The sequence below is a fragment of the Hyla sarda genome, unplaced genomic scaffold (genome assembly GCF_029499605.1).
Source record: "Hyla sarda isolate aHylSar1 unplaced genomic scaffold, aHylSar1.hap1 scaffold_376, whole genome shotgun sequence".
Classification (NCBI taxonomy): domain Eukaryota; kingdom Metazoa; phylum Chordata; class Amphibia; order Anura; family Hylidae; genus Hyla; species Hyla sarda.
The window spans coordinates 211,676-235,654 of NW_026610395.1; the positions used below are offsets into that span (position 1 = coordinate 211,676).

At 45.9% G+C, this 23,979-nt stretch overlaps 10 non-coding genes across 10 annotated transcripts; all 10 read left to right on the forward strand.

The window, feature by feature from the left end:
- The first annotated feature begins 1,526 nt into the window (after window positions 1-1,526).
- LOC130332356 (U2 spliceosomal RNA) lies at window positions 1,527-1,717 on the forward strand. Its single transcript, XR_008875060.1, has one exon. It is a non-coding gene; the product is annotated as a U2 spliceosomal RNA (small nuclear RNA).
- A 2,089-nt stretch (window positions 1,718-3,806) lies between these two features.
- On the forward strand, window positions 3,807-3,997 carry LOC130332357 (U2 spliceosomal RNA). The gene has a single exon (XR_008875061.1). It is a non-coding gene; the product is annotated as a U2 spliceosomal RNA (small nuclear RNA).
- Window positions 3,998-6,094: 2,097 nt separating this feature from the next.
- LOC130332358 (U2 spliceosomal RNA) lies at window positions 6,095-6,285 on the forward strand. Its single transcript, XR_008875062.1, has one exon. It is a non-coding gene; the product is annotated as a U2 spliceosomal RNA (small nuclear RNA).
- A 2,087-nt stretch (window positions 6,286-8,372) lies between these two features.
- Window positions 8,373-8,563, forward strand: LOC130332360 (U2 spliceosomal RNA). The gene has a single exon (XR_008875063.1). It is a non-coding gene; the product is annotated as a U2 spliceosomal RNA (small nuclear RNA).
- Window positions 8,564-10,632: 2,069 nt separating this feature from the next.
- On the forward strand, window positions 10,633-10,823 carry LOC130332361 (U2 spliceosomal RNA). The gene has a single exon (XR_008875064.1). It is a non-coding gene; the product is annotated as a U2 spliceosomal RNA (small nuclear RNA).
- A 2,083-nt stretch (window positions 10,824-12,906) lies between these two features.
- LOC130332362 (U2 spliceosomal RNA) lies at window positions 12,907-13,097 on the forward strand. The gene has a single exon (XR_008875065.1). It is a non-coding gene; the product is annotated as a U2 spliceosomal RNA (small nuclear RNA).
- Window positions 13,098-15,166: 2,069 nt separating this feature from the next.
- LOC130332363 (U2 spliceosomal RNA) lies at window positions 15,167-15,357 on the forward strand. The gene has a single exon (XR_008875066.1). It is a non-coding gene; the product is annotated as a U2 spliceosomal RNA (small nuclear RNA).
- A 2,102-nt stretch (window positions 15,358-17,459) lies between these two features.
- On the forward strand, window positions 17,460-17,650 carry LOC130332364 (U2 spliceosomal RNA). The gene has a single exon (XR_008875067.1). It is a non-coding gene; the product is annotated as a U2 spliceosomal RNA (small nuclear RNA).
- A 2,087-nt stretch (window positions 17,651-19,737) lies between these two features.
- On the forward strand, window positions 19,738-19,928 carry LOC130332365 (U2 spliceosomal RNA). Its single transcript, XR_008875068.1, has one exon. It is a non-coding gene; the product is annotated as a U2 spliceosomal RNA (small nuclear RNA).
- A 2,089-nt stretch (window positions 19,929-22,017) lies between these two features.
- LOC130332366 (U2 spliceosomal RNA) lies at window positions 22,018-22,208 on the forward strand. The gene has a single exon (XR_008875069.1). It is a non-coding gene; the product is annotated as a U2 spliceosomal RNA (small nuclear RNA).
- Window positions 22,209-23,979: the final 1,771 nt, after the last annotated feature.

The window sequence follows — 23,979 nt, forward strand, 5'->3', positions numbered from 1 at the left end:
CAAATGCTTCCAGCCATCCATTGCACTAATGGATTGGTCATCAGCTGGCTGTCTATGTCCCGCATCAATATAGACCAAAGTACAGAGGGTTAGGCTATGCTATTGTGCACCTACCTGATGCATCAGAAGGTGCGAGGCCCTTGCTAAATTCTGTGCACAGACTTTGAGATCTATGCTTTAGACTGTATCTAAACCTGCTCCAACATGGACTGACATTCTGGCCTACTTTCAGCCGATGCGACTTGTCTGTCGCTGAACAGTCGCTTTTTATGTATTCAGCACCTATGTATAATGTTGTAAAAATGCTCTAGAAGCTAAAGTCGCAGAAATGTCACACATATTTGGCCTGCAACTTTCTGTGCGACAAATTCAGACAGGAAAAATCAGTATAAATCCTTAGAAAATTATCCCCCAGTGTCTCCATCTGCTGGCGGTATTGAATAAGCATTGCTGCACTGATGGGGTATGCATTAGACGAAAAAAAGAAGAAAAAGAAGAATAATACGCCCAGAAAAGAGGCGAAAAGGAGAAAAACGTAAAAAAACGTGAAAAAAAAGTAAGAGGAAGAGAAGGGAAAAAAAGGTGGAAATGGGTTTAAAAGTGATTTCGGCGGAGAAATATATATATATATATATATATATATATATATATATACGCGCACACACACACATATATATAAACGTATTCTCCGTTGAGATATTGCAGCCGCTGCTGTGTCCAGGCCCAGGAGCCTTCGCACTGTGCTGTGATGTCACTCAATACCACTGACATCACTAGGTGTAAACAACATCTCTCCTTTGCTGTGTATGTGACTATGGAGCTGTTTGGTGATGTCGTCTATTATGGCCTTCATAGAAGCAACAGGAGATTGTTGCATCCATCTAGAACCCTCAGAACTACAGTGCTATGATGTCACTCACTTCCACAGGCCTTGCAGAGTGTAAACAACAACAACCCAGCTTTGTTGTGTATGTAACCATAGGGATTGTGATGTCACCTAGAACCTTCACAGCAGCGACAGCTTTATGAGGAGCATCAGCACTGCTCTGCCTGAGCAGAACCATCACCGCCATAGGTTGTCAAATAACCCGGATTTAACCCACACAGGTAAGTCCAATGGGGTGCAGGCATGTCCTCTATGCTTACAGCTTCCCGTGGGTGTTGGTTTGATACCGTTTGGGGACAGCCAAGGAGGCATCTGCAGGCAACAAAGGTAGGTGTGTGCTTGTGTGTGTGTTTCCTATGCAGATCCTAAGCCCAGTGTCACATGCAAGTAGGAGGAGTAAGAAGGGTTCCTGGCAAATCCGGGTTATGGATTGCATTTAAAAAGGCCCCGTGGGAGTGCAATGGGCCCCTGTCTTGCTGCTTAGCAATAATGGTATGGGTTTAGGTTCTGCTGTGTGTACTGGTGGTTGACTGCCCCCCAGCCCAGAGTGTGCATGGAAAATTGTCTGGCAGCCTCCCTGACAGCAAGCAGTGATAGTGCCCATGAAGGGGACCTTGTTGGGCCCGCCCCTTTCACGGTTATCGCTTCTCGGCCTTTTGGCTAAGATCAAGTGTAGTATCTGTTCTTATCAGTTTAATATCTGATACGTCCCCTATCTGGGGACCATATATTAAATGGATTTTTGAGAACGGGGGCCGATTTCGAAGCTTGCTTCCGTCGCCCTATGCATTGACCCGATATGGCAGTATCTTCGGGTACAGTGCACCACCCCCTTACAGGGTTAAAAAGAAAGATTCCTACTTTCATTGCTACCTGCTTGCTGGCTAGCCAGCTAGCCAGCCCTGTGGGCCTTGCTGCTGCTGCTGCTGCTGCTGCAGCCAAAAAACAAAAGGTGGTGCTGCTGCTGCTTCTGCTGCTTCTGCTTGTGTCTGGCCGCTGTTGGAGCGTCCAGGCACAGGACTTCTGCTGCTGCTGACTAAATGGCCTCCTTAATTGGATCATTTGAGTAGCCAGCACACCTGTGCAGGTAGGGCATGACATGATAGGCAGCTGCCTTGATAGCGGGTGGGTGCTGAATGTTCCTAATTGACAAAATAAGATTAATGCTTATGAAGAAATATAAAATCTCATCCCTTCCCCAATATCGCGCCACACCCCTACCCCTTAATTCCCTGGTTGAACTTGATGGACATATGTCTTTTTTCGACCGTACTAACTATGTAACTATGTAACATAACATGGGGGGGTCTCCTGGCTGTTCACACAGGTGTGTCATTGCTGTACATTGACCATGCATTGCTTCTGTGGTATTGCAAAGGCAAAGACAAATGCTTCCAGCCATCCATTGCACTAATGGATTGGTCATCAGCTGGCTGTCTATGTCCCGCATCAATATAGACCAAAGTACAGAGGGTTAGGGCTATGCTATAGTGCACCTACCTGATGCATCAGAAGGTGCGAGGCCTTGCTAAATTCTGTGCACAGACTTTGAGATCTATGCTTTAGACTGTATCTAAACCTGCTCCAACATGGACTGACATTCTGGCCTACTTTCAGCCGATGCGACTTGTCTGTCGCTGAACAGTCGCTTTTTATGTATTCAGCACCTATGTATAATGTTGTAAAAATGCTCTAGAAGCTAAAGTCGCAGAAATGTCACACATATTTGGCCTGCAACTTTCTGTGCGACAAATTCAGACAGGAAAAATCAGTATAAATCCTTAGAAAATTATCCCCCAGTGTTCTCCATCTGCTGGCGGTATTGAATAAGCATTGCTGCACTGATGGGGTATGCATTAGACGAAAAAAAAGAAGAAAAAGAAGAATAATACGCCCAGAAAAGAGGGCGAAAAGGAGAAAAACGTAAAAAAACGTGAAAAAAAAGTAAGAGGAAGAGAAGGGAAAAAAAGGTGGAAATGGGTTTAAAAGTGATTTCGGCGGATAAATATATATATATATATATATATATATATATATATATATATATACGCGCACACACACACATATATATAAACGTATTCTCCGTTGAGATATTGCAGCCGCTGCTGTGTCCAGGCCCAGGAGCCTTAGCACTGTGCTGTGATGTCACTCAATACCACTGACATCACTAGGTGTAAACAACATCTCTCCTTTGCTGTGTATGTGACTATGGAGCTGTTTGGTGATGTCGTCTATTATGGCCTTCATAGAAGCAACAGGAGGATTGTTGCATCCATCTAGAACCCTCAGAACTACAGTGCTATGATGTCACTCACTTCCACAGGCCTTGCAGAGTGTAAACAACAACAACCCAGCTTTGTTGTGTATGTAACCATAGGGATTGTGATGTCACCTAGAACCTTCACAGCAGCGACAGCTTTATGAGGAGCATCAGCACTGCTCTGCCTGAGCAGAACCATCACCGCCATAGGTTGTCAAATAACCCGGATTTAACCCACACAGGTAAGTCCAATGGGGTGCAGGCATGTCCTCTATGCTTACAGCTTCCCGTGGGTGTTGGTTTGATACCGTTTGGGGACAGCCAAGGAGGCATCTGCAGGCAACAAAGGTAGGTGTGTGCTTGTGTGTGTGTTTCCTATGCAGATCCTAAGCCAGTGTCACATGCAAGTAGGAGGAGTAAGAAGGGTTCCTGGCAAATCCGGGTTATGGATTGCATTTAAAAAGGCCCCGTGGGAGTGCAATGGGCCCCTGTCTTGCTGCTTAGCAATAATGGTATGGGTTTAGGTTCTGCTGTGTGTACTGGTGGTTGACTGCCCCCCAGCCCAGAGTGTGCATGGAAAATTGTCTGGCAGCCTCCCTGACAGCAAGCAGTGATAGTGCCCATGAAGGGGACCTTGTTGGGCCCGCCCCTTTCACGGTTATCGCTTCTCGGCCTTTTGGCTAAGATCAAGTGTAGTATCTGTTCTTATCAGTTTAATATCTGATACGTCCCCTATCTGGGGACCATATATTAAATGGATTTTTGAGAACGGGGGCCGATTTCGAAGCTTGCTTCCGTCGCCCTATGCATTGACCCGATATGGCAGTATCTTCGGGTACAGTGCACCACCCCCTTACAGGGTTAAAAAGAAAGATTCCTACTTTCATTGCTACCTGCTTGCTGGCTAGCCAGCTAGCCAGCCCTGTGGGCCTTGCTGCTGCTGCTGCTGCTGCTGCAGCCAAAAAACAAAAGGTGGTGCTGCTGCTGCTTCTGCTGCTTCTGCTTGTGTCTGGCCGCTGTTGGAGCGTCCAGGCACAGGACTTCTGCTGCTGCTGACTAAATGGCCTCCTTAATTGGATCATTTGAGTAGCCAGCACACCTGTGCAGGTAGGGCATGACATGATAGGCAGCTGCCTTGATAGCGGGTGGGTGCTGAATGTTCCTAATTGACAAAATAAGATTAATGCTTATGAAGAAATATAAAATCTCATCCCTTCCCCAATATCGCGCCACACCCCTACCCCTTAATTCCCTGGTTGAACTTGATGGACATATGTCTTTTTTCGACCGTACTAACTATGTAACTATGTAACATAACATGGGGGGGTCTCCTGGCTGTTCACACAGGTGTGTCATTGCTGTACATTGACCATGCATTGCTTCTGTGGTATTGCAAAGGCAAAGACAAATGCTTCCAGCCATCCATTGCACTAATGGATTGGTCATCAGCTGGCTGTCTATGTCCCGCATCAATATAGACCAAAGTACAGAGGGTTAGGCTATGCTATAGTGCACCTACCTGATGCATCAGAAGGTGCGAGGCCCTTGCTAAATTCTGTGCACAGACTTTGAGATCTATGCTTTAGACTGTATCTAAACCTGCTCCAACATGGACTGACATTCTGGCCTACTTTCAGCCGATGCGACTTGTCTGTCGCTGAACAGTCGCTTTTTATGTATTCAGCACCTATGTATAATGTTGTAAAAATGCTCTAGAAGCTAAAGTCGCAGAAATGTCACACATATTTGGCCTGCAACTTTCTGTGCGACAAATTCAGACAGGAAAAATCAGTATAAATCCTTAGAAAATTATCCCCCAGTGTCTCCATCTGCTGGCGGTATTGAATAAGCATTGCTGCACTGATGGGGTATGCATTAGACGAAAAAAAAGAAGAAAAAGAAGAATAATACGCCCAGAAAAGAGGCGAAAAGGAGAAAAAACGTAAAAAAACGTGAAAAAAAAGTAAGAGGAAGAGAAGGGAAAAAAAGGTGGAAATGGGTTTAAAAGTGATTTCGGCGGAGAAATATATATATATATATAGTATATATATATAGTATATATATATATATACGCGCACTCACACACATATATATAAACGTATTCTCCGTTGAGATATTGCAGCCGCTGCTGTGTCCAGGCCCAGGAGCCTTAGCACTGTGCTGTGATGTCACTCAATACCACTGACATCACTAGGTGTAAACAACATCTCTCCTTTGCTGTGTATGTGACTATGGAGCTGTTTGGTGATGTCGTCTATTATGGGCCTTCATAGAAGCAACAGGAGATTGTTGCATCCATCTAGAACCCTCAGAACTACAGTGCTATGATGTCACTCACTTCCACAGGCCTTGCAGAGTGTAAACAACAACAACCCAGCTTTGTTGTGTATGTAACCATAGGGATTGTGATGTCACCTAGAACCTTCACAGCAGCGACAGCTTTATGAGGAGCATCAGCACTGCTCTGCCTGAGCAGAACCATCACCGCCATAGGTTGTCAAATAACCCGGATTTAACCCACACAGGTAAGTCCAATGGGGTGCAGGCATGGTCCTCTATGCTTACAGCTTCGCCGTGGGTGTTGGTTTGATACCGTTTGGGGACAGCCAAGGAGGCATCTGCAGGCAACAAAGGTAGGTGTGTGCTTGTGTGTGTGTTTCCTATGCAGATCCTAAGCCCAGTGTCACATGCAAGTAGGAGGAGTACAGAAGGGTTCCTGGCAAATCCGGGTTATGGATTGCATTTAAAAAGGCCCCGTGGGAGTGCAATGGGCCCCTGTCTTGCTGCTTAGCAATAATGGTATGGGTTTAGGTTCTGCTGTGTGTACTGGTGGTTGACTGCCCCCCCAGCCCAGAGTGTGCATGGAAAATTGTCTGGCAGCCTCCCTGACAGCAAGCAGTGATAGTGCCCATGAAGGGGACCTTGTTGGGCCCGCCCCTTTCACGGTTATCGCTTCTCGGCCTTTTGGCTAAGATCAAGTGTAGTATCTGTTCTTATCAGTTTAATATCTGATACGTCCCCTATCTGGGGACCATATATTAAATGGATTTTTGAGAACGGGGGCCGATTTCGAAGCTTGCTTCCGTCGCCCTATGCATTGACCCGATATGGCAGTATCTTCGGGTACAGTGCACCACCCCCTTACAGGGTTAAAAAGAAAGATTCCTACTTTCATTGCTACCTGCTTGCTGGCTAGCCAGCTAGCCAGCCCTGTGGGCCTTGCTGCTGCTGCTGCTGCTGCTGCAGCCAAAAAACAAAAGGTGGTGCTGCTGCTGCTTCTGCTGCTTCTGCTTGTGTCTGGCCGCTGTTGGAGCGTCCAGGCACAGGACTTCTGCTGCTGCTGACTAAATGGCCTCCTTAATTGGATCATTTGAGTAGCCAGCACACCTGTGCAGGTAGGGCATGACATGATAGGCAGCTGCCTTGATAGCGGGTGGGTGCTGAATGTTCCTAATTGACAAAATAAGATTAATGCTTATGAAGAAATATAAAATCTCATCCCTTCCCCAATATCGCGCCACACCCCTACCCCTTAATTCCCTGGTTGAACTTGATGGACATATGTCTTTTTTCGACCGTACTAACTATGTAACTATGTAACATAACATGGGGGGGTCTCCTGGCTGTTCACACAGGTGTGTCATTGCTGTACATTGACCATGCATTGCTTCTGTGGTATTGCAAAGGCAAAGACAAATGCTTCCAGCCATCCATTGCACTAATGGATTGGTCATCAGCTGGCTGTCTATGTCCCGCATCAATATAGACCAAAGTACAGAGGGTTAGGCTATGCTATAGTGCACCTACCTGATGCATCAGAAGGTGCGAGGCCCTTGCTAAATTCTGTGCACAGACTTTGAGATCTATGCTTTAGACTGTATCTAAACCTGCTCCAACATGGACTGACATTCTGGCCTACTTTCAGCCGATGCGACTTGTCTGTCGCTGAACAGTCGCTTTTTATGTATTCAGCACCTATGTATAATGTTGTAAAAATGCTCTAGAAGCTAAAGTCGCAGAAATGTCACACATATTTGGCCTGCAACTTTCTGTGCGACAAATTCAGACAGGAAAAATCAGTATAAATCCTTAGAAAATTATCCCCCAGTGTCTCCATCTGCTGGCGGTATTGAATAAGCATTGCTGCACTGATGGGGTATGCATTAGACGAAAAAAAAGAAGAAAAAGAAGAATAATACGCCCAGAAAAGAGGCGAAAAGGAGAAAAACGTAAAAAAACGTGAAAAAAAAGTAAGAGGAAGAGAAGGGAAAAAAAGGTGGAAATGGGTTTAAAAGTGATTTCGGCGGAGAAATATATATATATATATATATATATATATATATATATATATATACGCGCACACACACACATATATATAAACGTATTCTCCGTTGAGATATTGCAGCCGCTGCTGTGTCCAGGCCCAGGAGCCTTAGCACTGTGCTGTGATGTCACTCAATACCACTGACATCACTAGGTGTAAACAACATCTCTCCTTTGCTGTGTATGTGACTATGGAGCTGTTTGGTGATGTCGTCTATTATGGCCTTCATAGAAGCAACAGGAGATTGTTGCATCCATCTAGAACCCTCAGAACTACAGTGCTATGATGTCACTCACTTCCACAGGCCTTGCAGAGTGTAAACAACAACAACCCAGCTTTGTTGTGTATGTAACCATAGGGATTGTGATGTCACCTAGAACCTTCACAGCAGCGACAGCTTTATGAGGAGCATCAGCACTGCTCTGCCTGAGCAGAACCATCACCGCCATAGGTTGTCAAATAACCCGGATTTAACCCACACAGGTAAGTCCAATGGGGTGCAGGCATGTCCTCTATGCTTACAGCTTCCCGTGGGTGTTGGTTTGATACCGTTTGGGGACAGCCAAGGAGGCATCTGCAGGCAACAAAGGTAGGTGTGTGCTTGTGTGTGTGTTTCCTATGCAGATCCTAAGCCCAGTGTCACATGCAAGTAGGAGGAGTAAGAAGGGTTCCTGGCAAATCCGGGTTATGGATTGCATTTAAAAAGGCCCCGTGGGAGTGCAATGGGCCCCTGTCTTGCTGCTTAGCAATAATGGTATGGGTTTAGGTTCTGCTGTGTGTACTGGTGGTTGACTGCCCCCCAGCCCAGAGTGTGCATGGAAAATTGTCTGGCAGCCTCCCTGACAGCAAGCAGTGATAGTGCCCATGAAGGGGACCTTGTTGGGCCCGCCCCTTTCACGGTTATCGCTTCTCGGCCTTTTGGCTAAGATCAAGTGTAGTATCTGTTCTTATCAGTTTAATATCTGATACGTCCCCTATCTGGGGACCATATATTAAATGGATTTTTGAGAACGGGGGCCGATTTCGAAGCTTGCTTCCGTCGCCCTATGCATTGACCCGATATGGCAGTATCTTCGGGTACAGTGCACCACCCCCTTACAGGGTTAAAAAGAAAGATTCCTACTTTCATTGCTACCTGCTTGCTGGCTAGCCAGCTAGCCAGCCCTGTGGGCCTTGCTGCTGCTGCTGCTGCTGCTGCAGCCAAAAAACAAAAGGTGGTGCTGCTGCTGCTTCTGCTGCTTCTGCTTGTGTCTGGCCGCTGTTGGAGCGTCCAGGCACAGGACTTCTGCTGCTGCTGACTAAATGGCCTCCTTAATTGGATCATTTGAGTAGCCAGCACACCTGTGCAGGTAGGGCATGACATGATAGGCAGCTGCCTTGATAGCGGGTGGGTGCTGAATGTTCCTAATTGACAAAATAAGATTAATGCTTATGAAGAAATATAAAATCTCATCCCTTCCCCAATATCGCGCCACACCCCTACCCCTTAATTCCCTGGTTGAACTTGATGGACATATGTCTTTTTTCGACCGTACTAACTATGTAACTATGTAACATAACATGGGGGGGTCTCCTGGCTGTTCACACAGGTGTGTCATTGCTGTACATTGACCATGCATTGCTTCTGTGGTATTGCAAAGGCAAAGACAAATGCTTCCAGCCATCCATTGCACTAATGGATTGGTCATCAGCTGGCTGTCTATGTCCCGCATCAATATAGACCAAAGTACAGAGGGTTAGGCTATGCTATAGTGCACCTACCTGATGCATCAGAAGGTGCGAGGCCCTTGCTAAATTCTGTGCACAGACTTTGAGATCTATGCTTTAGACTGTATCTAAACCTGCTCCAACATGGACTGACATTCTGGCCTACTTTCAGCCGATGCGACTTGTCTGTCGCTGAACAGTCGCTTTTTATGTATTCAGCACCTATGTATAATGTTGTAAAAATGCTCTAGAAGCTAAAGTCGCAGAAATGTCACACATATTTGGCCTGCAACTTTCTGTGCGACAAATTCAGACAGGAAAAATCAGTATAAATCCTTAGAAAATTATCCCCCAGTGTCTCCATCTGCTGGCGGTATTGAATAAGCATTGCTGCACTGATGGGGTATGCATTAGACGAAAAAAAAGAAGAAAAAGAAGAATAATACGCCCAGAAAAGAGGCGAAAAGGAGAAAAACGTAAAAAAACGTGAAAAAAAAGTAAGAGGAAGAGAAGGGAAAAAAAGGTGGAAATGGGTTTAAAAGTGATTTCGGCGGAGAAATATATATATATATATATATATATATATATATATATATATATATATATACGCGCACGCTCCGTTGAGATATTGCAGCCGCTGCTGTGTCCAGGCCCAGGAGCCTTAGCACTGTGCTGTGATGTCACTCAATACCACTGACATCACTAGGTGTAAACAACATCTCTCCTTTGCTGTGTATGTGACTATGGAGCTGTTTGGTGATGTCGTCTATTATGGCCTTCATAGAAGCAACAGGAGATTGTTGCATCCATCTAGAACCCTCAGAACTACAGTGCTATGATGTCACTCACTTCCACAGGCCTTGCAGAGTGTAAACAACAACAACCCAGCTTTGTTGTGTATGTAACCATAGGGATTGTGATGTCACCTAGAACCTTCACAGCAGCGACAGCTTTATGAGGAGCATCAGCACTGCTCTGCCTGAGCAGAACCATCACCGCCATAGGTTGTCAAATAACCCGGATTTAACCCACACAGGTAAGTCCAATGGGGTGCAGGCATGTCCTCTATGCTTACAGCTTCCCGTGGGTGTTGGTTTGATACCGTTTGGGGACAGCCAAGGAGGCATCTGCAGGCAACAAAGGTAGGTGTGTGCTTGTGTGTGTGTTTCCTATGCAGATCCTAAGCCCAGTGTCACATGCAAGTAGGAGGAGTAAGAAGGGTTCCTGGCAAATCCGGGTTATGGATTGCATTTAAAAAGGCCCCGTGGGAGTGCAATGGGCCCCTGTCTTGCTGCTTAGCAATAATGGTATGGGTTTAGGTTCTGCTGTGTGTACTGGTGGTTGACTGCCCCCCAGCCCAGAGTGTGCATGGAAAATTGTCTGGCAGCCTCCCTGACAGCAAGCAGTGATAGTGCCCATGAAGGGGACCTTGTTGGGCCCGCCCCTTTCACGGTTATCGCTTCTCGGCCTTTTGGCTAAGATCAAGTGTAGTATCTGTTCTTATCAGTTTAATATCTGATACGTCCCCTATCTGGGGACCATATATTAAATGGATTTTTGAGAACGGGGGCCGATTTCGAAGCTTGCTTCCGTCGCCCTATGCATTGACCCGATATGGCAGTATCTTCGGGTACAGTGCACCACCCCCTTACAGGGTTAAAAAGAAAGATTCCTACTTTCATTGCTACCTGCTTGCTGGCTAGCCAGCTAGCCAGCCCTGTGGGCCTTGCTGCTGCTGCTGCTGCTGCTGCAGCCAAAAAACAAAAGGTGGTGCTGCTGCTGCTTCTGCTGCTTCTGCTTGTGTCTGGCCGCTGTTGGAGCGTCCAGGCACAGGACTTCTGCTGCTGCTGACTAAATGGCCTCCTTAATTGGATCATTTGAGTAGCCAGCACACCTGTGCAGGTAGGGCATGACATGATAGGCAGCTGCCTTGATAGCGGGTGGGTGCTGAATGTTCCTAATTGACAAAATAAGATTAATGCTTATGAAGAAATATAAAATCTCATCCCTTCCCCAATATCGCGCCACACCCCTACCCCTTAATTCCCTGGTTGAACTTGATGGACATATGTCTTTTTTCGACCGTACTAACTATGTAACTATGTAACATAACATGGGGGGGTCTCCTGGCTGTTCACACAGGTGTGTCATTGCTGTACATTGACCATGCATTGCTTCTGTGGTATTGCAAAGGCAAAGACAAATGCTTCCAGCCATCCATTGCACTAATGGATTGGTCATCAGCTGGCTGTCTATGTCCCGCATCAATATAGACCAAAGTACAGAGGGTTAGGCTATGCTATAGTGCACCTACCTGATGCATCAGAAGGTGCGAGGCCCTTGCTAAATTCTGTGCACAGACTTTGAGATCTATGCTTTAGACTGTATCTAAACCTGCTCCAACATGGACTGACATTCTGGCCTACTTTCAGCCGATGCGACTTGTCTGTCGCTGAACAGTCGCTTTTTATGTATTCAGCACCTATGTATAATGTTGTAAAAATGCTCTAGAAGCTAAAGTCGCAGAAATGTCACACATATTTGGCCTGCAACTTTCTGTGCGACAAATTCAGACAGGAAAAATCAGTATAAATCCTTAGAAAATTATCCCCCAGTGTCTCCATCTGCTGGCGGTATTGAATAAGCATTGCTGCACTGATGGGGTATGCATTAGACGAAAAAAAAGAAGAAAAAGAAGAATAATACGCCCAGAAAAGAGGCGAAAAGGAGAAAAACGTAAAAAAACGTGAAAAAAAAGTAAGAGGAAGAGAAGGGAAAAAAAGGTGGAAATGGGTTTAAAAGTGATTTCGGCGGAGAAATATATATATATATATATATATATATATATATATATATACGCGCACACACACACATATATATAAACGTATTCTCCGTTGAGATATTGCAGCCGCTGCTGTGTCCAGGCCCAGGAGCCTTAGCACTGTGCTGTGATGTCACTCAATACCACTGACATCACTAGGTGTAAACAACATCTCTCCTTTGCTGTGTATGTGACTATGGAGCTGTTTGGTGATGTCGTCTATTATGGCCTTCATAGAAGCAACAGGAGATTGTTGCATCCATCTAGAACCCTCAGAACTACAGTGCTATGATGTCACTCACTTCCACAGGCCTTGCAGAGTGTAAACAACAACAACCCAGCTTTGTTGTGTATGTAACCATAGGGATTGTGATGTCACCTAGAACCTTCACAGCAGCGACAGCTTTATGAGGAGCATCAGCACTGCTCTGCCTGAGCAGAACCATCACCGCCATAGGTTGTCAAATAACCCGGATTTAACCCACACAGGTAAGTCCAATGGGGTGCAGGCATGTCCTCTATGCTTACAGCTTCCCGTGGGTGTTGGTTTGATACCGTTTGGGGACAGCCAAGGAGGCATCTGCAGGCAACAAAGGTAGGTGTGTGCTTGTGTGTGTGTTTCCTATGCAGATCCTAAGCCCAGTGTCACATGCAAGTAGGAGGAGTAAGAAGGGTTCCTGGCAAATCCGGGTTATGGATTGCATTTAAAAAGGCCCCGTGGGAGTGCAATGGGCCCCTGTCTTGCTGCTTAGCAATAATGGTATGGGTTTAGGTTCTGCTGTGTGTACTGGTGGTTGACTGCCCCCCAGCCCAGAGTGTGCATGGAAAATTGTCTGGCAGCCTCCCTGACAGCAAGCAGTGATAGTGCCCATGAAGGGGACCTTGTTGGGCCCGCCCCTTTCACGGTTATCGCTTCTCGGCCTTTTGGCTAAGATCAAGTGTAGTATCTGTTCTTATCAGTTTAATATCTGATACGTCCCCTATCTGGGGACCATATATTAAATGGATTTTTGAGAACGGGGGCCGATTTCGAAGCTTGCTTCCGTCGCCCTATGCATTGACCCGATATGGCAGTATCTTCGGGTACAGTGCACCACCCCCTTACAGGGTTAAAAAGAAAGATTCCTACTTTCATTGCTACCTGCTTGCTGGCTAGCCAGCTAGCCAGCCCTGTGGGCCTTGCTGCTGCTGCTGCTGCTGCTGCAGCCAAAAAACAAAAGGTGGTGCTGCTGCTGCTTCTGCTGCTTCTGCTTGTGTCTGGCCGCTGTTGGAGCGTCCAGGCACAGGACTTCTGCTGCTGCTGACTAAATGGCCTCCTTAATTGGATCATTTGAGTAGCCAGCACACCTGTGCAGGTAGGGCATGACATGATAGGCAGCTGCCTTGATAGCGGGTGGGTGCTGAATGTTCCTAATTGACAAAATAAGATTAATGCTTATGAAGAAATATAAAATCTCATCCCTTCCCCAATATCGCGCCACACCCCTACCCCTTAATTCCCTGGTTGAACTTGATGGACATATGTCTTTTTTCGACCGTACTAACTATGTAACTATGTAACATAACATGGGGGGGTCTCCTGGCTGTTCACACAGGTGTGTCATTGCTGTACATTGACCATGCATTGCTTCTGTGGTATTGCAAAGGCAAAGACAAATGCTTCCAGCCATCCATTGCACTAATGGATTGGTCATCAGCTGGCTGTCTATGTCCCGCATCAATATAGACCAAAGTACAGAGGGTTAGGCTATGCTATAGTGCACCTACCTGATGCATCAGAAGGTGCGAGGCCCTTGCTAAATTCTGTGCACAGACTTTGAGATCTATGCTTTAGACTGTATCTAAACCTGCTCCAACATGGACTGACATTCTGGCCTACTTTCAGCCGATGCGACTTGTCTGTCGCTGAACAGTCGCTTTTTATGTATTCAGCACCTATGTATAATGTTGTAAAAATGCTCTAGAAGCTAAAGTCGCAGAAATGTCACACATATTTGGCCTGCAACTTTCTGTGCGACAAATTCAGACAGGAAAAATCAGTATAAATCCTTAGAAAATTATCCCCCAGTGTCTCCATCTGCTGGCGGTATTGAATAAGCATTGCTGCACTGATGGGGTATGCATTAGATGAAAAAAAAGAAGAAAAAGAAGAATAATACGCCCAGAAAAGAGGCGAAAAGGAGAAAAACGTAAAAAAACGTGAAAAAAAAGTAAGAGGAAGAGAAGGGAAAAAAAGGTGGAAATGGGTTTAAAAGTGATTTCGGCGGAGAAATATATATATATATATATATATATATATATATATATATATATATATATACGCGCACGCTCCGTTGAGATATTGCAGCCGCTGCTGTGTCCAGGCCCAGGAGCCTTAGCACTGTGCTGTGATGTCACTCAATACCACTGACATCACTAGGTGTAAACAACATCTCTCCTTTGCTGTGTATGTGACTATGGAGCTGTTTGGTGATGTCGTCTATTATGGCCTTCATAGAAGCAACAGGAGATTGTTGCATCCATCTAGAACCCTCAGAACTACAGTGCTATGATGTCACTCACTTCCACAGGCCTTGCAGAGTGTAAACAACAACAACCCAGCTTTGTTGTGTATGTAACCATAGGGATTGTGATGTCACCTAGAACCTTCACAGCAGCGACAGCTTTATGAGGAGCATCAGCACTGCTCTGCCTGAGCAGAACCATCACCGCCATAGGTTGTCAAATAACCCGGATTTAACCCACACAGGTAAGTCCAATGGGGTGCAGGCATGTCCTCTATGCTTACAGCTTCCCGTGGGTGTTGGTTTGATACCGTTTGGGGACAGCCAAGGAGGCATCTGCAGGCAACAAAGGTAGGTGTGTGCTTGTGTGTGTGTTTCCTATGCAGATCCTAAGCCCAGTGTCACATGCAAGTAGGAGGAGTAAGAAGGGTTCCTGGCAAATCCGGGTTATGGATTGCATTTAAAAAGGCCCCGTGGGAGTGCAATGGGCCCCTGTCTTGCTGCTTAGCAATAATGGTATGGGTTTAGGTTCTGCTGTGTGTACTGGTGGTTGACTGCCCCCCAGCCCAGAGTGTGCATGGAAAATTGTCTGGCAGCCTCCCTGACAGCAAGCAGTGATAGTGCCCATGAAGGGGACCTTGTTGGGCCCGCCCCTTTCACGGTTATCGCTTCTCGGCCTTTTGGCTAAGATCAAGTGTAGTATCTGTTCTTATCAGTTTAATATCTGATACGTCCCCTATCTGGGGACCATATATTAAATGGATTTTTGAGAACGGGGGCCGATTTCGAAGCTTGCTTCCGTCGCCCTATGCATTGACCCGATATGGCAGTATCTTCGGGTACAGTGCACCACCCCCTTACAGGGTTAAAAAGAAAGATTCCTACTTTCATTGCTACCTGCTTGCTGGCTAGCCAGCTAGCCAGCCCTGTGGGCCTTGCTGCTGCTGCTGCTGCTGCTGCTGCAGCCAAAAAACAAAAGGTGGTGCTGCTGCTGCTTCTGCTGCTTCTGCTTGTGTCTGGCCGCTGTTGGAGCGTCCAGGCACAGGACTTCTGCTGCTGCTGACTAAATGGCCTCCTTAATTGGATCATTTGAGTAGCCAGCACACCTGTGCAGGTAGGGCATGACATGATAGGCAGCTGCCTTGATAGCGGGTGGGTGCTGAATGTTCCTAATTGACAAAATAAGATTAATGCTTATGAAGAAATATAAAATCTCATCCCTTCCCCAATATCGCGCCACACCCCTACCCCTTAATTCCCTGGTTGAACTTGATGGACATATGTCTTTTTTCGACCGTACTAACTATGTAACTATGTAACATAACATGGGGGGGTCTCCTGGCTGTTCACACAGGTGTGTCATTGCTGTACATTGACCATGCATTGCTTCTGTGGTATTGCAAAGGCAAAGACAAATGCTTCCAGCCATCCATTGCACTAATGGATTGGTCATCAGCTGGCTGTCTATGTCCCGCATCAATATAGACCAAAGTACAGAGGGTTAGGCTATGCTATAGTGCACCTACCTGATGCATCAGAAGGTGCGAGGCCCTTGCTAAATTCTGTGCACAGACTTTGAGATCTATGCTTTAGACTGTATCTAAACCTGCTCCAACATGGACTGACATTCTGGCCTACTTTCAGCCGATGCGACTTGTCTGTCGCTGAACAGTCGCTTTTTATGTATTCAGCACCTATGTATAATGTTGTAAAAATGCTCTAGAAGCTAAAGTCGCAGAAATGTCACACATATTTGGCCTGCAACTTTCTGTGCGACAAATTCAGACAGGAAAAATCAGTATAAATCCTTAGAAAATTATCCCCCAGTGTCTCCATCTGCTGGCGGTATTGAATAAGCATTGCTGCACTGATGGGGTATGCATTAGACGAAAAAAAAGAAGAAAAAGAAGAATAATACGCCCAGAAAAGAGGCGAAAAGGAGAAAAACGTAAAAAAACGTGAAAAAAAAGTAAGAGGAAGAGAAGGGAAAAAAAGGTGGAAATGGGTTTAAAAGTGATTTCGGCGGAGAAATATATATATATATATATATATATATATATATATATATATATATATATATATATACGCGCACACACACACATATATATAAACGTATTCTCCGTTGAGATATTGCAGCCGCTGCTGTGTCCAGGCCCAGGAGCCTTAGCACTGTGCTGTGATGTCACTCAATACCACTGACATCACTAGGTGTAAACAACATCTCTCCTTTGCTGTGTATGTGACTATGGAGCTGTTTGGTGATGTCGTCTATTATGGCCTTCATAGAAGCAACAGGAGATTGTTGCATCCATCTAGAACCCTCAGAACTACAGTGCTATGATGTCACTCACTTCCACAGGCCTTGCAGAGTGTAAACAACAACAACCCAGCTTTGTTGTGTATGTAACCATAGGGATTGTGATGTCACCTAGAACCTTCACAGCAGCGACAGCTTTATGAGGAGCATCAGCACTGCTCTGCCTGAGCAGAACCATCACCGCCATAGGTTGTCAAATAACCCGGATTTAACCCACACAGGTAAGTCCAATGGGGTGCAGGCATGTCCTCTATGCTTACAGCTTCCCGTGGGTGTTGGTTTGATACCGTTTGGGGACAGCCAAGGAGGCATCTGCAGGCAACAAAGGTAGGTGTGTGCTTGTGTGTGTGTTTCCTATGCAGATCCTAAGCCCAGTGTCACATGCAAGTAGGAGGAGTAAGAAGGGTTCCTGGCAAATCCGGGTTATGGATTGCATTTAAAAAGGCCCCGTGGGAGTGCAATGGGCCCCTGTCTTGCTGCTTAGCAATAATGGTATGGGTTTAGGTTCTGCTGTGTGTACTGGTGGTTGACTGCCCCCCAGCCCAGAGTGTGCATGGAAAATTGTCTGGCAGCCTCCCTGACAGCAAGCAGTGATAGTGCCCATGAAGGGGACCTTGTTGGGCCCGCCCCTTTCACGGTTATCGCTTCTCGGCCTTTTGGCTAAGATCAAGTGTAGTATCTGTTCTTATCAGTTTAATATCTGATACGTCCCCTATCTGGGGACCATATATTAAATGGATTTTTGAGAACGGGGGCCGATTTCGAAGCTTGCTTCCGTCGCCCTATGCATTGACCCGATATGGCAGTATCTTCGGGTACAGTGCACCACCCCCTTACAGGGTTAAAAAGAAAGATTCCTACTTTCATTGCTACCTGCTTGCTGGCTAGCCAGCTAGCCAGCCCTGTGGGCCTTGCTGCTGCTGCTGCTGCTGCTGCAGCCAAAAAACAAAAGGTGGTGCTGCTGCTGCTTCTGCTGCTTCTGCTTGTGTCTGGCCGCTGTTGGAGCGTCCAGGCACAGGACTTCTGCTGCTGCTGACTAAATGGCCTCCTTAATTGGATCATTTGAGTAGCCAGCACACCTGTGCAGGTAGGGCATGACATGATAGGCAGCTGCCTTGATAGCGGGTGGGTGCTGAATGTTCCTAATTGACAAAATAAGATTAATGCTTATGAAGAAATATAAAATCTCATCCCTTCCCCAATATCGCGCCACACCCCTACCCCTTAATTCCCTGGTTGAACTTGATGGACATATGTCTTTTTTCGACCGTACTAACTATGTAACTATGTAACATAACATGGGGGGGTCTCCTGGCTGTTCACACAGGTGTGTCATTGCTGTACATTGACCATGCATTGCTTCTGTGGTATTGCAAAGGCAAAGACAAATGCTTCCAGCCATCCATTGCACTAATGGATTGGTCATCAGCTGGCTGTCTATGTCCCGCATCAATATAGACCAAAGTACAGAGGGTTAGGCTATGCTATAGTGCACCTACCTGATGCATCAGAAGGTGCGAGGCCCTTGCTAAATTCTGTGCACAGACTTTGAGATCTATGCTTTAGACTGTATCTAAACCTGCTCCAACATGGACTGACATTCTGGCCTACTTTCAGCCGATGCGACTTGTCTGTCGCTGAACAGTCGCTTTTTATGTATTCAGCACCTATGTATAATGTTGTAAAAATGCTCTAGAAGCTAAAGTCGCAGAAATGTCACACATATTTGGCCTGCAACTTTCTGTGCGACAAATTCAGACAGGAAAAATCAGTATAAATCCTTAGAAAATTATCCCCCAGTGTCTCCATCTGCTGGCGGTATTGAATAAGCATTGCTGCACTGATGGGGTATGCATTAGACGAAAAAAAAGAAGAAAAAGAAGAATAATACGCCCAGAAAAGAGGCGAAAAGGAGAAAAACGTAAAAAAACGTGAAAAAAAAGTAAGAGGAAGAGAAGGGAAAAAAAGGTGGAAATGGGTTTAAAAGTGATTTCGGCGGAGAAATATATATATATATATATATATATATATATATATATATATATACGCGCACACACACACATATATATAAACGTATTCTCCGTTGAGATATTGCAGCCGCTGCTGTGTCCAGGCCCAGGAGCCTTAGCACTGTGCTGTGATGTCACTCAATACCACTGACATCACTAGGTGTAAACAACATCTCTCCTTTGCTGTGTATGTGACTATGGAGCTGTTTGGTGATGTCGTCTATTATGGCCTTCATAGAAGCAACAGGAGATTGTTGCATCCATCTAGAACCCTCAGAACTACAGTGCTATGATGTCACTCACTTCCACAGGCCTTGCAGAGTGTAAACAACAACAACCCAGCTTTGTTGTGTATGTAACCATAGGGATTGTGATGTCACCTAGAACCTTCACAGCAGCGACAGCTTTATGAGGAGCATCAGCACTGCTCTGCCTGAGCAGAACCATCACCGCCATAGGTTGTCAAATAACCCGGATTTAACCCACACAGGTAAGTCCAATGGGGTGCAGGCATGTCCTCTATGCTTACAGCTTCCCGTGGGTGTTGGTTTGATACCGTTTGGGGACAGCCAAGGAGGCATCTGCAGGCAACAAAGGTAGGTGTGTGCTTGTGTGTGTGTTTCCTATGCAGATCCTAAGCCCAGTGTCACATGCAAGTAGGAGGAGTAAGAAGGGTTCCTGGCAAATCCGGGTTATGGATTGCATTTAAAAAGGCCCCGTGGGAGTGCAATGGGCCCCTGTCTTGCTGCTTAGCAATAATGGTATGGGTTTAGGTTCTGCTGTGTGTACTGGTGGTTGACTGCCCCCCAGCCCAGAGTGTGCATGGAAAATTGTCTGGCAGCCTCCCTGACAGCAAGCAGTGATAGTGCCCATGAAGGGGACCTTGTTGGGCCCGCCCCTTTCACGGTTATCGCTTCTCGGCCTTTTGGCTAAGATCAAGTGTAGTATCTGTTCTTATCAGTTTAATATCTGATACGTCCCCTATCTGGGGACCATATATTAAATGGATTTTTGAGAACGGGGGCCGATTTCGAAGCTTGCTTCCGTCGCCCTATGCATTGACCCGATATGGCAGTATCTTCGGGTACAGTGCACCACCCCCTTACAGGGTTAAAAAGAAAGATTCCTACTTTCATTGCTACCTGCTTGCTGGCTAGCCAGCTAGCCAGCCCTGTGGGCCTTGCTGCTGCTGCTGCTGCTGCTGCAGCCAAAAAACAAAAGGTGGTGCTGCTGCTGCTTCTGCTGCTTCTGCTTGTGTCTGGCCGCTGTTGGAGCGTCCAGGCACAGGACTTCTGCTGCTGCTGACTAAATGGCCTCCTTAATTGGATCATTTGAGTAGCCAGCACACCTGTGCAGGTAGGGCATGACATGATAGGCAGCTGCCTTGATAGCGGGTGGGTGCTGAATGTTCCTAATTGACAAAATAAGATTAATGCTTATGAAGAAATATAAAATCTCATCCCTTCCCCAATATCGCGCCACACCCCTACCCCTTAATTCCCTGGTTGAACTTGATGGACATATGTCTTTTTTCGACCGTACTAACTATGTAACTATGTAACATAACATGGGGGGGTCTCCTGGCTGTTCACACAGGTGTGTCATTGCTGTACATTGACCATGCATTGCTTCTGTGGTATTGCAAAGGCAAAGACAAATGCTTCCAGCCATCCATTGCACTAATGGATTGGTCATCAGCTGGCTGTCTATGTCCCGCATCAATATAGACCAAAGTACAGAGGGTTAGGCTATGCTATAGTGCACCTACCTGATGCATCAGAAGGTGCGAGGCCCTTGCTAAATTCTGTGCACAGACTTTGAGATCTATGCTTTAGACTGTATCTAAACCTGCTCCAACATGGACTGACATTCTGGCCTACTTTCAGCCGATGCGACTTGTCTGTCGCTGAACAGTCGCTTTTTATGTATTCAGCACCTATGTATAATGTTGTAAAAATGCTCTAGAAGCTAAAGTCGCAGAAATGTCACACATATTTGGCCTGCAACTTTCTGTGCGACAAATTCAGACAGGAAAAATCAGTATAAATCCTTAGAAAATTATCCCCCAGTGTCTCCATCTGCTGGCGGTATTGAATAAGCATTGCTGCACTGATGGGGTATGCATTAGACGAAAAAAAAGAAGAAAAAGAAGAATAATACGCCCAGAAAAGAGGCGAAAAGGAGAAAAACGTAAAAAAACGTGAAAAAAAAGTAAGAGGAAGAGAAGGGAAAAAAAGGTGGAAATGGGTTTAAAAGTGATTTCGGCGGAGAAATATATATATATATATATATATATATATATATATATATATATATACGCGCACACACACACATATATATAAACGTATTCTCCGTTGAGATATTGCAGCCGCTGCTGTGTCCAGGCCCAGGAGCCTTAGCACTGTGCTGTGATGTCACTCAATACCACTGACATCACTAGGTGTAAACAACATCTCTCCTTTGCTGTGTATGTGACTATGGAGCTGTTTGGTGATGTCGTCTATTATGGCCTTCATAGAAGCAACAGGAGATTGTTGCATCCATCTAGAACCCTCAGAACTACAGTGCTATGATGTCACTCACTTCCACAGGCCTTGCAGAGTGTAAACAACAACAACCCAGCTTTGTTGTGTATGTAACCATAGGGATTGTGATGTCACCTAGAACCTTCACAGCAGCGACAGCTTTATGAGGAGCATCAGCACTGCTCTGCCTGAGCAGAACCATCACCGCCATAGGTTGTCAAATAACCCGGATTTAACCCACACAGGTAAGTCCAATGGGGTGCAGGCATGTCCTCTATGCTTACAGCTTCCCGTGGGTGTTGGTTTGATACCGTTTGGGGACAGCCAAGGAGGCATCTGCAGGCAACAAAGGTAGGTGTGTGCTTGTGTGTGTGTTTCCTATGCAGATCCTAAGCCCAGTGTCACATGCAAGTAGGAGGAGTAAGAAGGGTTCCTGGCAAATCCGGGTTATGGATTGCATTTAAAAAGGCCCCGTGGGAGTGCAATGGGCCCCTGTCTTGCTGCTTAGCAATAATGGTATGGGTTTAGGTTCTGCTGTGTGTACTGGTGGTTGACTGCCCCCCAGCCCAGAGTGTGCATGGAAAATTGTCTGGCAGCCTCCCTGACAGCAAGCAGTGATAGTGCCCATGAAGGGGACCTTGTTGGGCCCGCCCCTTTCACGGTTATCGCTTCTCGGCCTTTTGGCTAAGATCAAGTGTAGTATCTGTTCTTATCAGTTTAATATCTGATACGTCCCCTATCTGGGGACCATATATTAAATGGATTTTTGAGAACGGGGGCCGATTTCGAAGCTTGCTTCCGTCGCCCTATGCATTGACCCGATATGGCAGTATCTTCGGGTACAGTGCACCACCCCCTTACAGGGTTAAAAAGAAAGATTCCTACTTTCATTGCTACCTGCTTGCTGGCTAGCCAGCTAGCCAGCCCTGTGGGCCTTGCTGCTGCTGCTGCTGCTGCTGCAGCCAAAAAACAAAAGGTGGTGCTGCTGCTGCTTCTGCTGCTTCTGCTTGTGTCTGGCCGCTGTTGGAGCGTCCAGGCACAGGACTTCTGCTGCTGCTGACTAAATGGCCTCCTTAATTGGATCATTTGAGTAGCCAGCACACCTGTGCAGGTAGGGCATGACATGATAGGCAGCTGCCTTGATAGCGGGTGGGTGCTGAATGTTCCTAATTGACAAAATAAGATTAATGCTTATGAAGAAATATAAAATCTCATCCCTTCCCCAATATCGCGCCACACCCCTACCCCTTAATTCCCTGGTTGAACTTGATGGACATATGTCTTTTTTCGACCGTACTAACTATGTAACTATGTAACATAACATGGGGGGGTCTCCTGGCTGTTCACACAGGTGTGTCATTGCTGCACATTGACCATGCATTGCTTCTGTGGTATTGCAAAGGCAAAGACAAATGCTTCCAGCCATCCATTGCACTAATGGATTGGTCATCAGCTGGCTGTCTATGTCCCGCATCAATATAGACCAAAGTACAGAGGGTTAGGCTATGCTATAGTGCACCTACCTGATGCATCAGAAGGTGCGAGGCCCTTGCTAAATTCTGTGCACAGACTTTGAGATCTATGCTTTAGACTGTATCTAAACCTGCTCCAACATGGACTGACATTCTGGCCTACTTTCAGCCGATGCGACTTGTCTGTCGCTGAACAGTCGCTTTTTATGTATTCAGCACCTATGTATAATGTTGTAAAAATGCTCTAGAAGCTAAAGTCGCAGAAATGTCACACATATTTGGCCTGCAACTTTCTGTGCGACAAATTCAGACAGGAAAAATCAGTATAAATCCTTAGAAAATTATCCCCCAGTGTCTCCATCTGCTGGCGGTATTGAATAAGCATTGCTGCACTGATGGGGTATGCATTAGACGAAAAAAAAGAAGAAAAAGAAGAATAATACGCCCAGAAAAGAGGCGAAAAGGAGAAAAACGTAAAAAAACGTGAAAAAAAAGTAAGAGGAAGAGAAGGGAAAAAAAGGTGGAAATGGGTTTAAAAGTGATTTCGGCGGAGAAATATATATATATATATATATATATATATATATATATATATATATATACGCGCACACACACACATATATATAAACGTATTCTCCGTTGAGATATTGCAGCCGCTGCTGTGTCCAGGCCCAGGAGCCTTAGCACTGTGCTGTGATGTCACTCAATACCACTGACATCACTAGGTGTAAACAACATCTCTCCTTTGCTGTGTATGTGACTATGGAGCTGTTTGGTGATGTCGTCTATTATGGCCTTCATAGAAGCAACAGGAGATTGTTGCATCCATCTAGAACCCTCAGAACTACAGTGCTATGATGTCACTCACTTCCACAGGCCTTGCAGAGTGTAAACAACAACAACCCAGCTTTGTTGTGTATGTAACCAAAGGGATTTGTGATGTCACCTAGAACCTTCACAGCAGCGACAGCTTTATGAGGAGCATCAGCACTGCTCTGCCTGAGCAGAACCATCACCGCCATAGGTTGTCAAATAACCCGGATTTAACCCACACAGGTAAGTCCAATGGGGTGCAGGCATGTCCTCTATGCTTACAGCTTCCCGTGGGTGTTGGTTTGATACCGTTTGGGGACAGCCAAGGAGGCATCTGCAGG